Genomic DNA, 13,912 nt, shown 5'->3' with positions numbered 1-13,912 from the left:
CTCAAAATTTCAATGAATATTTGCACAATGAACCAAGTTGTTGTGGGTTTCCTGGTTTGTGTTGGTTTTCCCCCCCAGGGCGGAGGGTAGTGATTCGGCAAGGCATTCTCAGCCCTTCGCAGACAAGTCCAGCTGCTGGTACTGCTGAAAATAGCTCAAATGCCCTCAGGCTGGGAGCACCACCCAGCAGCTGAGGTTCTTTGCTTCTCTCAGTTGCTTTCTCTACTGACCCCCGGGTCCCCCTTTTCCTCCCTGCAGACACTTGGATTGGACTTAATCTTAAACCTCTGGAGGTCAAGACCTTTGTAAAAAGGGCTAAATAAACAATCTCTACACGGGAAAAGGCCACTGACTCCCGCTTCCTCTGCTGGAGCAACTGTGAAGTTCAGCCTCTTCAAGGTAAGGTTTTGTTTTTTTTTTTATTATTATTCAGGAATTACTTCTTTTCTGGGGTGGTCATGACTAGTGTCTCTAAAGTAACTTTTTAGCAAACATAGAAGGCCGGGGGATTCCCAGGTAGACCCTGCTTGCTTCTGGGATGCAGCAGCATCATTGCATATTTTTGTGAGTGTAATTGTAAACTTTGCCTAAAGCCCTCTGTCCCCAGTGGCTGCCGCACGGACCCGCCTGCTGCTGAGTACTGCTTCCGAGTTCTTGTTCCGCGACTCCCACAGGGGTGACAGGACCTCTAGACACCATCATTTCGTTGTTTAGACTGCTCTCTTATTTTAACTTTCTAAAGGCTTTCTTTAAACAAGATGCAGCCCACCTGAGTAAAGACAGTGTATTAGTGAATGCTCTTGATGGACGGCAAGGTGGCTATCTTACGGTATGCCCGGCTCTTAGCCGCTGTATTTCCGGCTGCTGTGGACTGAGAAGTTGTTCGGAGACTGGATTATTATTATCATTATTATTGTTTTTGTTGGGTTTTAGATTCCTAGTGTCCTTTGGGGTGACTGATTTTTGGGAACTCTTTTCCCAGGCTGAAATTTAACTAAGCTGTTCTCTTACGAAGTGGTTTTTTTATGACTTTTTTTTTTTTGGATAGTAAACATTTTTGGCTAGTGATCTGGTTCTCCCCTCCCTGTCCCTCCTTATGCTTGCACTTGACATTTTGCAAAGCCCTTTGATCTGTGGACTTTAACCTCAACCACACCATTTACTTTGATTGTGAGTATTTACTATGTTCAGTAAAAAGGCTTTTTTTCCTTAATGCTTTGATAGCTGTTCCTTCAGATAATTTACTGGCTTAGCTTCTGCTACTGCTATGATTTAGATCTTATTTCGAAAGGAACCTGCAACTTAAAGAAAAACGTTCTCCTGCAAAGCTCTCTCATCTCACAATGACTATCTAACACAGTGCTTCTCATCATTCCTAACACTGTGACCCTTTAGTGCCCACCTCATGATGTGGTGACCCAACCACAAAATTATTTTCGTTGCTACTTCATAAAAATATTTTTGATACTGCTATGAAACATACTGCAAATATCTGTGCTTTCAAATGGTCTTGGGCCACCCCTATGAAAGGGTTGTTCAGCACCCTAGGGATCATAACCCAAAGTTTGAGAACCACCGTTTTAGCAAGACCCAGCTCAGGATATCAAAAAACAAGTAGCAAAGACAGTTCATAGAACAGATTCTGTCAAACCCCACAGAAGTCTCCTGCTTCCCCCAAATTACCATGTGCCTTGAGGCCTAATTGTTGCTTTTAAAAGCATGGGCACTGAAACTTTTGGCATTTCAAGATGCTTCTTACCAAAAGAGTTTTGGTTAAAGGCAAAAACAAAAACAGAAAAACAAGTATTTAAATGGCATAGTGGTCTTTTGAGTAACAAGAAGAATAAGACAGAAGAAAAAGGCAAAAGAAATTTTAAAAAGAAAGAAAAGTAAAATAAATTTTAAAAAGAAAATATTCAGTAGCCAAAAGTTTGAGTGAAATTTCTTTGATGTATGGGCTGAAGAGTTTAATAGAACAAACTAAGGGTGCTTCCTAAAAGGAATGGAATCTTAACACTTTTACTAATCATTAATCAGTTTTAAATATCGTCTTTACTTTCAGAACTGTATACATATTGCATTTGCTTTCTGTTCTTTTCTTTTCTAAAACATTAACTATTTCAAAGACTCTGTTAGGTACTGTTCTGGGTACTCTGGGTAATATTGTCCCTGTCTGTTGGAGGCTAGAAGCCTAATCCTAGGTTCCTAATAGTCAGGAAGAGTCTGGGAGGTCTCAGACTGTGACTCTATGGGACTGATACCATCTGCTCTGTGACCCTTGTAAGGAGAGGAAGCCAATAGCCACCACATGGGACACGATGGGGCAGAAGGAGGGAGAACGTTCCAGGAATGCTCCTCCTCAAGCAGAAGTACATGGAGTTCTCCCCTCTGGCATGTGGATTATAGTAGGAAAGCCTGGAAAAGGGTTAGCATCATTGCCTTGCTATGCGACCTTTTGGTCTCTACATTATAATGAACACATCAACCGTCTTATTTCTGGGATTGGTCAACTTGTGAATCCCCCTGTTACTGTGAGCGAGGGCTTCACTGCTTTCAAGGACCTCTGAGGATCAGGGATTGTCCCTTTGAGCAGCGGGAAGGCTTGGGAGCAGTGTCAGGTACAGCGTGTTCCTAGAGTCTGTAGCAGTGCTGTTAGCACGGATGCACAGTCAAGGATATCAGGAAGAAATGAGTTTTCGAGACAGGAGACTGTTGACCCCTTCCCTACGAGCCATGCCAGGTCCTGTTTGCCCCTTCTTCCTCGTGCCCCTCTGTTTTAGTTTACTTTGAAGTACTGGATTGTTCAAATGTGAAACTCAAGGAGAAACCTAGCCGAGGCCACCAAGTTTCACACAGGCTCACAGAGTATTCTTCCTAGCCTTGCTCGAAACTCAGCCCCTGTTTGCCAAACGTTTCATGAGTGTCAGCTAGCCTGGACTGGAAACCTAATCTGAAGCCAGGTGACTCCTGGTGACTTAAAGGCTTTGTTGTGTAGGTACAGAAGCTGTCAAACAAGGGCACTTCTCATTTCCATGACGTTACTGTAATTTCTTGTGGACACACATTGCTGTCTCTATATCCTATGACATTTTAAGCGCAAGTTGAAGTCTAATATGAATTTCTGTAGCTGTGGTATTTAAGCATTGGCAAATCGCGGCCTGCATTTTAAATTCCAGCTCAGTCTGAATCACGCCGGTGTGAACATGCTGGTATAAATTCAGCTAAAGGAAGGAAGTCCCGAGAGAGCTATGGAATGTCTTTCTTTGCTTAAATATACCTCTGTGCTTGCGAAGAACAAACAGTAACATTTTGTCCAGGTCTGTCCTCTTGACAGTGCGCCTTTTGTTCCCTTTCCAAAGGTGGTGTCAAATATATTGGTGGAAAAATAATAAACTTCCCCCAGATTTTTTTTTCCCCTGCCTGCTCAACTGATACACTCCTAGGGAACATTGCAGGCATTGAAAGGTTTGCTGCTATTGCTGGTAATGTAAACTGAGAATAAAGGTGAAGTCAGCTTCTCTCGGGAAGGTGTGGTGACCCCGAGCTGCTGCTGTGTGTGTGACTAGTCAAATGGGACCTGGTTGTTAAAGTGTGTGTGTGTGTGTGTGTGTGTGTGTGTGTGTGTGTGTGAGAGAGAGAGGGGGGGGGGGGGGAGGGGGGGGGGGAGGGGGGGGGGAGGGAGGGAGAGAGAAGGAGGGAGAGAGGGAGCGAGGGTTTCTGTGTGAGAGTGTATGTGATATCTGAGTCTTTGTGTGTGTGTGTGTGTGTGTGTGTGTGTGTGTGTGTGTGTGTTTGTGCATGTGTCCATGTGCACAAGCTTACCTGTTAGAAGAGGAGAGAGGAAAATGGGTTTGCAAGTTTCTTTCAGCAAATCTGTGACCTCAGAAACAAAAGCAACCAAGCCCCAGATCTGAAGACATTCTTTTCTTGGTCATATTAATTTTGTTGGCAGAATGTCAAAATATCTTTGGTATTATTTCTCTCATTAAAAGCAACAAGTGTTAGGATTCCAGACATAGTAAATTATCTCCAACGAAAATAGGACCACTTTGGAGAGTCACATACTTGTAGAACCTCCATGGTTAGTCTCAAATAAGTCATCATGTCTCTGAGGCCATCATCAGACAAAAAGCCACCCAGAAAACTAAGATGCAGCTTGACATTTTCTTCACTGGACAGTGTGTGACCCCCATCTGAACACATTTCGAGAAATGAGTTGGTGAACTCAGTAAAGATTTAGTTAGACTAAACTTACTAACGTTTACAAATGTAGAATCCTGATCAAATTAAATTTCAGAAAGTTCTTTTTGGAAAATTTAAAGTCAGTTTTAAATTTAGCAAATTTTACTTTTAGAGGTTTGTATCTTGCAGATGACTTGCAAAGTCACTGTTGTTTAACTCAACAGTACACAAAGTATAAAACACTGTAATATAGCAACAACAAAACTTGGGGTTAATACATGTAGATTGAGCACTGGCTTCACTATTATGGCTGTGAGACTTACAGGCATATGGAATTGAATAGTCCCAAATTAGCAAAATGAGAAGAAAGTGCTCAAATTTAGGTCCTAGAGAAAATAACACAAACCAATCCAGAATCGTCCCACAAAAGAGAATGTCGCTAAATGACACAGAAGTTAAATCTTTCAGGAAGGTCTATCACATATAATATTCATAAGGAAAAGAGCAAAGACACCACACCAAAAATAAATTCCAAGCTTATGTATATGCACATGCTTCTCTAGATCATTAAACAGCTTTTTTTACAAATGACTTCAGCTGTCATTTAAGAATGCAAATATCTCTGAATTAAAAATCGTTTTGTGCTTAATTTACTACCAGAAAGAAACGAGCCATTTCATACTTATATGTTTCATAGGGCTATATTATAATAGCCTAAATTTATATAAAATACATTTGTTAGGCAGAAAATAATGATGTGATTCAGATCAGGTCAAGGTCAAAGAGTCTTTCCCAAGATATCAAAAAGGATTATTTGCACAGCACAGATAATACACTCACCAATTTCAACCACGTAAGGATATTTGAAATAAGAAATACTTGAAGGAGGACACAGTGCACGGGCTAAACATGTAAGTCAATGACAGAACATCTGCCAAGTATGCGTGTTGCCCTGAGTTTGATCCTCAGAACCCATCACAGGAGGAGGAAGGGAAAGAGGAAGAGGGGAAAGGGAGAAGAGGAATTAAAAACTACTTTAATCATTAAATACCCACATCCTACAATCATCCTAAAATCGACCTGTCCCTCCAAGGCAGCCTTTCATACTGATGTGCACATTCCTTATTGAAATGCAGGGATTACCATAAGGGTACGATGGTCTTCTCACTGCTGCTTTTATTCCTGGGCTTTCCCCTGAGGAATCACTGGGAAGTGTGGGCCAACTAGTCTACCACCTAGGGTTAAGGAGAGAAAGGACCAGACAGGAGATGAAAGTAGACTGTCCTCTCCCCTGTACTTGGCAGAGAACTCTGCTGAGTCTCTAGGTCCCATTACACTTTTTTTTCTTTCCCCCCAAGGCCTTCTCTTATTTGTCCTCTGTATTGCTAGGAGAAACAGAGATCTCTCCTGCAAGCTCACCATTCTCGAGCTGCTGATGGGGAGAAGTGGTTCCGATAGAGGATGACTCTAGGTTTTCAGACCCACACGAATTACAGAATTATCACACAGCCCCTGACCTAGGAGAAGATAGGCATGTGGGTATCGTAAGAGATTTGTGCTTTGTAACTGTTGACTGATTCGCACTAAAATGCAGATAGGCTAAGCAAGATTTCCATTTATATCTTTTAAACCAAACATTTTATCTTAAAACAGCGTTATAAAGAAGAATTATGAAAGAAAGTGTTATCTCATGTTCCGTGCTTAATAGTAAAACTTATGTTAAATAATATTTGACTGTAGTTAATCAAGTTTTTTGATGATGATATTATTTTAACCAAAACCCATGCTTTCTCCTTCTTTGCACCCAATGACCTTCCTCTCTCCTGGGATCCTGTCCAGATTATCATATTACATTTAGTCCTTCCTCCTTAGGCTCCTCTTAGCTAAGACAGTTTCTTTCCTTGTTTTTGAGAGCTGTGACAGTTTGGGGAATACTTGTCATATGTTTTTCTCATAAGTAAACTGGGTTCATAGGCTTGGGAGAGGAAAACCTCGGAGCAAGGGTTCTTCTCATCAGCTCACATGGGTACATGGTATCAACAGGACGTATGGCTGCTGCTGGTGTCTTTGACTACATGGCTGAGGCAGCAGTACCCAATAGGTTTCTCTCCCTCTAAGTCACTTTCTACCCCTTTCCATATTGCGCTGTTTTATTCACATTGTTGTGACAAAATATAGACTAGGAAAACTTGGGGGAGGAAGGGCTTATCTTGGTTCACAGTTCCAGTGGATACGGTCCATCACCTGGGCAAGGCAAGGCAAGGCAGCTCCCTGGTGGGGACATTGGCCACTGGTGCTCTGTTACAATAACATTGGTTTCTGTTCTTATCTTTAGTGGCCTGTGTTATGGTATAGGCTCCACATCCCAAGGACCGACTTTCTTCTACAAGGAATATTTATAACTCTATGCGATTAATTTGAATCTACTCATTTATTCACGCCATCATAACAAATGGGCATTTGTTTTATACTTGGAGTTACGTGATGCTCAGTATTGAAATCTAAATATTAGCAGCTGAGATGAAAAAGTCACCAAACAGACAAGCTTCTGATCGTGTTTGCAAAAAGATTGTCTAGACTAGGTTAAATGAAATGTGAACATCCACCCTAAATGTGGGTAGCACTGTGCCAAGGACTGGGTTCCCAGACTACATAAAAAGGAGAAGCCTAGCTGAGCCCTGGAATAATTCACTTTCTGCTTCCTGACTATTGATGCAAGGTGACCCACCATCTCCTCTTCTTTCTGTGCCGCCTTCCCTGCCATGTTGGACTAAATTTCTTCTGTCCTCCATGTTGCTTTTGTCAGAGGATTGAGATAGCAACTCACACCGCTCACAGTTAATCCAAGATTATCTTATTTTTTTCTTCTTTCACATTGTTCCAGTTTGGGCCTTGGCTTTGCCGACTGATGTGGATGTCTCTTTAACATACTCCTATCATTTTAAGGTTTTCCTCCGGCACCACGAGATTCTCCATACTCATTTGGTGTAGCTCCGGATCCACAAAGCAGCTATTTCCTCAAAGACCTCTGGTTACGTTTATTGAAGGATACTGTTGGCACAACCCAGAACATTCATTTCCATTTTGGGGAAAAACATTTACAAATTATAACCAGTTTTAACCTTTGTATTACATAAAAAGGGAAATATGGGCAAAAATGCAAGGAGTTCAGAAAAGACACAAATACGACTACTCTATCGAGAACCAAGGGTTGTGAATAGGCCGACTGAAACAACCTGTTAATACAACTAAGAGAAGTCAGTTAATCAATGCAGTTTGTATTTAAAATTTTACTCTTATGAAAAGACAATTTAGTAGTAGAGAGGACAGAATGGAAAAACCCATGCCTACCTCACGCTAACATTCATTTGCACCTGAACTTGACAATGGCCAAATTTGTCTTACTAGGGAAGTAGATGTGCCTAGAGGGGTGGTTCATTATTAAGGAAGTGTGAGTTTAGATCCCCAGTACCTATAAAAGCTGGCAAGGCAACTTTGCTGTGATCCCAGTGCTCTGGGGACAGAAAAAAGATGCCTGTATTGAGTTGGCTAGCTAGATTAGATGAATAACCAGTCTCCAGTTCAACAAGGGACCCTTTCTCAATATATAAGGTGGAAGGCAATGCAGGAAGACACATGATGAATACCTCTGACATACATACGCATGCACGCACACACACACACACACATACCAAGACATATGTGACCACACACATTAACACACATAGGCACCCTCATATCAATATACACATATTTGTGGGGGAGTTGGAACATACATTTTTAAAGCACTAGACTTTGATTATTTTAATCATTGAAAATGCAGCTCCAAACCCATCTTTTAACTGTTTTAATTGTTCTTGACAGGCATTCAGCCTAATGGTACCTTATTCATTCAACCCAAAAAGCTTGGTGACTTAAGACTTTAGTCACAAGTGGTATTCCAGTGACTTGCTTTTGTTTGAACTGATCTTTCAGATGTTCAGTTTTAACAACACCCAAGGATGTTGGAAAAGCCATATGAGGGTATACATTATAAGAGCTCAATGAGCATAGAATCAAATAATTTCCAAATGTAGACGTTTCACTTTTTAATTTAATTTTATGTATTACAGTTGTGTGTGTGATGGGGATGGGGTGCATGTGTGTCCACACATGCATACATGCACACACATACGCACACACACAGAGGCACATGTGTGCGCACACACACAGGTGGACCCATGCATGGCGTACGTGCGAAGGACAGAAGACAAGACATATTTCAGGAGTCAGTTCTCTCCTTCTATTTTTTTTTGTTTTGTTTTGTTTTTCGAGATAGGGCTTCTCTGCAGCTTTTTTAGAGCCTGTCCTGGAACTAGCTCTTGTAGACCAGGCTGGTCTCGAACTCACAGAGATCCGCCTGCCTCTGCCTCCCAAGTGCTGGGTTTAAAGGCGTGCGCCACCACCGCCCGGCTTCTCCTATTTTATTGAGACAGAGTCTAAGGATGGTACAGTATTGCTGATGGGGCTGGTGCTCGCCTGCTCAAGGATGGCTTCATTTCTGAAGCTGGAAATGGCCCTTGTTTGCCCCCCTGGCACAGAAATGTAACTCACCTACTTTAGTGAGAAGCAAGTAGCATTCGGCACATAGCACCTCTTCGCCGCCGAGCCTGAGGAAAAAGCGTTTCTGACACAAAGTTAAATTGTTGGCCTTTTATTTTTATAAATTATGATTTAGAAAGAGTCCTACATTTTGAAGGAAAAGAGTTCCTAGGCTTAATATTCAGGTCACAAAAATATGTGGCTTATAAGACACTAATAAAATAATGAGAATAATCAAGCGAGCAATGTTTTGTGAAAAGAACTTTTAGAGTTGGGAGTTTATTGATTTACTTTCTATATCCATATATGTGTATGGATGTGTGTAGAGGCCAGAGACCAACCACAAACAGCATTGTTCAAGAGCCATCCACGTTATGTTTTGAGACAAAGTCTCCCACTAGGACCTGGGCCTCCAGATATGGCTAAGACTGGCCGGTGAGCAAGTTCCAGGGCTTTTCCTGTCTCCGCCTTTCCTCCAGGCCAGGCTTTCTACATAGGTTCTGTGGTCCAGCTCAGGTCCTCTTGTTTGTGCAATGAGCTCTTTGCTGATGGAGCCATCCCCCCAGCTCTTTAGAAAGATGGGTTTTCTTGTTTTATTTTATGGTAGCTAGTTTTGTATAAGTACGTTACCGTTTATGCTGGCTTTGATTAGCATCATGAACGTATTTAGTTTCATGAGTTCTGTCGAAAACTGGCACCCACGCTTTGTCCTGTGCGGCAAGCTCCAGCACCAGATGAGCCTGAAGCAAAATGGTAATTGTCTGCTGAGGTGAGAACACTGGCCTGTTGGGAGACATTTATCCTCCTTACAGAATTTCACCTACTTCTGTATCGAAATTAAAGAGAAGGCTGCCAGGCATTTATATCTGCATGATAGCATCATGCATTCAGAGATATCCTTTCTCTAATCAGTATTCTGGATGAATGAAGACATATGTGTCATAAGGCCTTTCATAGCAGACCCTTTCATACTGTCAATGAACATGAAAACTGAATACATTTAGCACTCAATTGTACTTACCAATTTAAGAATGGCTTTACAGATCAAGAATAGATTAGGAATTTATTAGCAACAATCTGTTCCAAGCAACCACAGATAACTGCTTTAATGTCTTAAGCAATTTTATATTCGTTGAATGAAATACTATCCCAAGCTATTTTAATATCACTTCGGTTGCTTATTTGATTATTTTTAGCCTTTTTACTATTTGATGGTAATCTTACAGAGCATGTGATTTAAAACTTTATTCTCTGACTATAGAAAGATTCAATACATAGGGGAAAGCTGAACAGAACCTAGTGCAGACTTTTGAGATTAAAAACGATCCATGGGCCATAGGAAAGAATTATTTTAATTTGAAAAGTGGTTTCTATTAGAAACCTATATCAAAATAGTGTAGAGAAATATGGATTGTTAAATAACAATTTTACATAGCGATGCCTTTGAGTAGAGGAAGGAGTTTACAACTAGAGAGGTATATATGAAGCTATAATTAAATTAGTAGTATCTTATGTATCCATTTTACATATTTAATAGTTGAATAAAAATGATGTAAGTAAAATAAAAATAAAAAACAATAAGATTTTTTTTGTTTGTTTTCAAAACAGAAAGAGCCCTGACATAGCATTATGGGATAAGGTACTCCCAAAGAAGCCATTGACTTCTTTTTATAGTTTTGTTTTTGTTTGTTTGTTTGTTTGTTTGTTTGTTTTATCGAGACAGGGTTTCTCTGTGTAACTTCAGAGTCTGTCTTGGTACTCAGTCTGTAGACCAGGCTGGCCTTGAACCCACAGAGGTGCCTCTGCCTCCAAAGTGCTGGGATTAAAGGCGTGCGCCACCACGGCCTGGTGTGTTCATTTTCTGTTGGCTGTCCACTGCTGACCCTGAAGCCTACCCCTTTAGAGTAGCGTGTTTCCCCAGTTGTAGATGGAGCAGCTCCTATCTACACCCAGTGAATCTCCCTTGGAACAAGCTAAAGTTTCCTTTGCAAGTGGTCATCAATTAGAGGTTGCTCCTGGGTTGGGGTGGGAACATGTGTCCACTTCTCCTTTCAGTTCCAGAACCCCAACTTGTGCAGACCCTTGTAGGCCGCGTGCACATTGTCTCCATCTCTGTGTGTTCATATGCACATGAATCCTGTTGCTGTAAAAGGTGTGTGCTGGCTAGTTTTGTCTTCTTGACCCGAGCTAGAGTCATCTGAAAGGAGGGAACCTCAATTAGGAAAATGACCCCAGAAGACCCAGCTGTACAGTATTTTCTTAATTAGTGATTAGTGAGTGAGGGGCCCAGCCCCTTGTGGGTGGTACCATCCTTTGGCTGGTGGTCATGGGTTCTATAAGAAAGCAGGCTGAGCAAGGCATGATGAGCAAGTCTGTAAGCGGCACTCACTCCATGACCTCTGCATCACTTCCTGCTTCCAGGTTTCTAGCCTGCTTAAGTTCCTGTCCTGACTTCCTTCAGTGATAACCAGCGATGTGGAAAAGCGAGCCAAACTGTAGTGAGGAGCTGTGGGCCGGCTTCCCGCCACCCAGCTCCTAGCCACCGGCTAGCTTTATCCGAAATAATTACACGGAAACTTTATTCTTTTAAACACTGCCTGGCCCATTATTTTCAGGCTCTTACTCACATCTTGACTAACCCATATCTAATAATCTGTGTAGCACCACAAAGTGGTGCCTTACCAGGTAGATTCTAGCGTCCGTCCATCTTGGGCTGGAGCTTCATCGCATCTGGCTGTAGAGGCAGGGCAATTGTCTGAGCCATCTACCTCACTTCCTTCTTCCTGTTCTGTCTACTCCACTCACCTATTTTCTAACCTATTAGGCCAAGCAGTTTTCTTTATTAATTAACCAATGAAATCAACAGATTGATAGAAGACCCGCCTCCATCACCAAACAAACCCTTTCTCCTCACGTTGCTTTGGTCCTTTTGGTCCTGATGTTTCATCCCCGCAATGGTGATCCTAACGCAGACAGCGGACCTTGTTTTCTTGACATCCTCCATCCCCTCTGGCTCTTACACTCTTTTTGTCTAGTCTTCTGAGGAGTTCCCTGAGCCCTGAGGGGAGGAATTTAATGAGTGTTCCCGAGGTCTCTCGTGTTCTAGTAAAGTAACATCAGGCTGTGGGTCTCTGTTTTTGTTCCCATCTGCTATAGGAGGAAGCCTCCCAGATGATTTCTGAGCAAGGCACTGTTCTATGAGTATGTATAGTAGAATGCCATTAAGAGTCATTTTATTCACACTTTTTTTTAAGATTTTAGAACAGTGGTATTTCGCTTTCCCCTAGGTCCCCGGCCATCTAGTCTTAAGTTGACCCAACCAATGTTGGGTCTGGGTTCCATCTCAGGAAGTGGGCCTTCAGTCAAATGAGATGCCATTTGGTTTCTCCCACAAACTTGGCACCTCCATTGCACTAATGTATCTCAGAGGCAGGACACCATTGTGGATCAAAGGGTTGTGGCTGGGTTGGTGTTTGTGTTTCTCCTTTGGTAAATTGCGGAGAACCTTCCTTCCTGTAGCAAAGACACTAGCACATAGGTGTAAAGGTCCTATGTAGGCTGCAGCTCAGCTTGTCCATGTTCAATGGGTTGTGTAGGTGTTGCCTTCAGCAATGGGGTCTTGTTAGTTCAGGAAAAGCCACCTATACAACCTTGGCAGCAGTCAGTATTGTTTGGTGATTCTCATGGTTCCCCTTTCACCACACCTCAATTAGATGTAACCCACTTCCAGTACCAGAAACTTCATTTGGTGGCAAGAGATGGCCAACTGTGGCTCTGTCTCCCCCCATTATTTGACAGTTTTATGTAGATTGTCTGTACCCACGATGTTCTGTTCGGAAAGTCTTTTCCTGTATCACTATTCCCCACATTTTCTTCTCTCAGGTCAGTGTATCAGGTTTTATTTTGAGGTCTTTGATCCATTTGGAGTTGAATTCTTATAGGATGATAAGGATTTATTTGGATTCTTCTATAGACAGCCATATTATTTTACCAGTCCCATTTGCTGAAGGTGCTTGTTTTCTTTTCCCAGTGTACATTTCCTGCTCTTCATAAAAAGAAAAAAAATCAGGTGTCCATGAGTGTGTGGATTTATGTCTGGGTCTACATTGACTGATATGTCTATTCTTGTGCCAATACCATGCTGTTTTTATTACTGTAGCTCAGAAATACAATTTGAAATTGGGAACGGTGATACTCTAGCAGTTTTTTTATTATTCAAGATTATTTTAGCTATCCTAAATTTTTTTTTTGTGTTTCTGTGTGGAGCTGGATGTTGTCCATTCAAGATCCAAGAATTGTGTTGGAATTTTGATGGGGATTAAATTGAATCTATAGATTGCCTTTGTAGGATTGCCATTTTTACTATGTAATCCTACTATGAGCATGGGAGATCTTTCTATCTTCTGATATCTTCTTTAATTTAATTCTTTCTTGAATGACTTGAAGTTTTATCATATAAAACTTGCTTGGGTAAAGCTACCCCCAAGATATTTTTTACTATTTGTGGCTGTTGTGAAGGGCATTGTTTCTCTGATTTCTCTCTCAGTCCATTTGTCATTTGTATATAGGCGGGCTACGTCATTTGTATATAGGCGGGCTACTGATCTTTGGGAGTTGATCTGGCATCCAGGTACTTGGCTGCTAGTATTTATCAGCCGTAGGATTGTCCCACTAAAATTTTTAGAGTCAGTTATGTATACTTTCGTATCATCTGTAAATAAAAATACTTTAAAGAAATGGAAGATCAGAATTATTTTGTATCTTAATTTAAAATAATATACCCGAGGGGAATATTTTGAGTTGGCATGATCTTAATTCCTTCACAGACAATGTTCATCGTGTTTGTTTAAAGTATTTTTACTTTTATTTAATTTTTATTTTTTTGAGACAGAGTTTCTCTCTGTAGCCCCAGACTGTCCTGGAACTAATTGGTAAAACTGATTTGAGCTCAGGCTGGCCTGGAACTCAGAGATTCCCCCTGCCTCTGCCTCCCAGGTACTGGGATTAAAGGCGTGTGCCACCATACACCATACATTTGATTAAAAAAATCAAAAATACATGAGAGATCATAATTCTAACAAAAATGAAGAGAAACTGAATTTTCTTTTGCCATTATTATAAATGTTGAGAAACCAAGCATTATATAATG

At 41.3% G+C, this 13,912-nt stretch overlaps 1 protein-coding gene across 11 annotated transcripts in view; it reads left to right on the top strand.

Moving 5' to 3' along the window:
• The first annotated feature begins 237 nt into the window (after nt 1-237).
• The window catches only part of Sorbs2 (sorbin and SH3 domain containing 2), a 159,476-nt gene continuing 145,801 nt past the window's right edge, over nt 238-13,912 (top strand). For 7 of the 11 annotated variants that reach the window (XM_038325267.2, XM_038325265.2, XM_038325264.2 and 4 more), the window contains exon 1: nt 240-399. The gene's annotated coding sequence lies outside the window, so the exon portion shown is untranslated. Of the gene's footprint in view, nt 400-13,912 lie in introns of all 11 variants that reach the window. The other 4 variants (XM_038325266.2, XM_038325269.2, XM_038325268.2 and 1 more) reach the window with 2 other exon arrangements.

This window comes from Arvicola amphibius, chromosome 4 (genome assembly GCF_903992535.2).
Source record: "Arvicola amphibius chromosome 4, mArvAmp1.2, whole genome shotgun sequence".
NCBI classification, from domain to species: domain Eukaryota; kingdom Metazoa; phylum Chordata; class Mammalia; order Rodentia; family Cricetidae; genus Arvicola; species Arvicola amphibius.
This window is presented reverse-complemented; position numbering and strand designations above follow the sequence as displayed.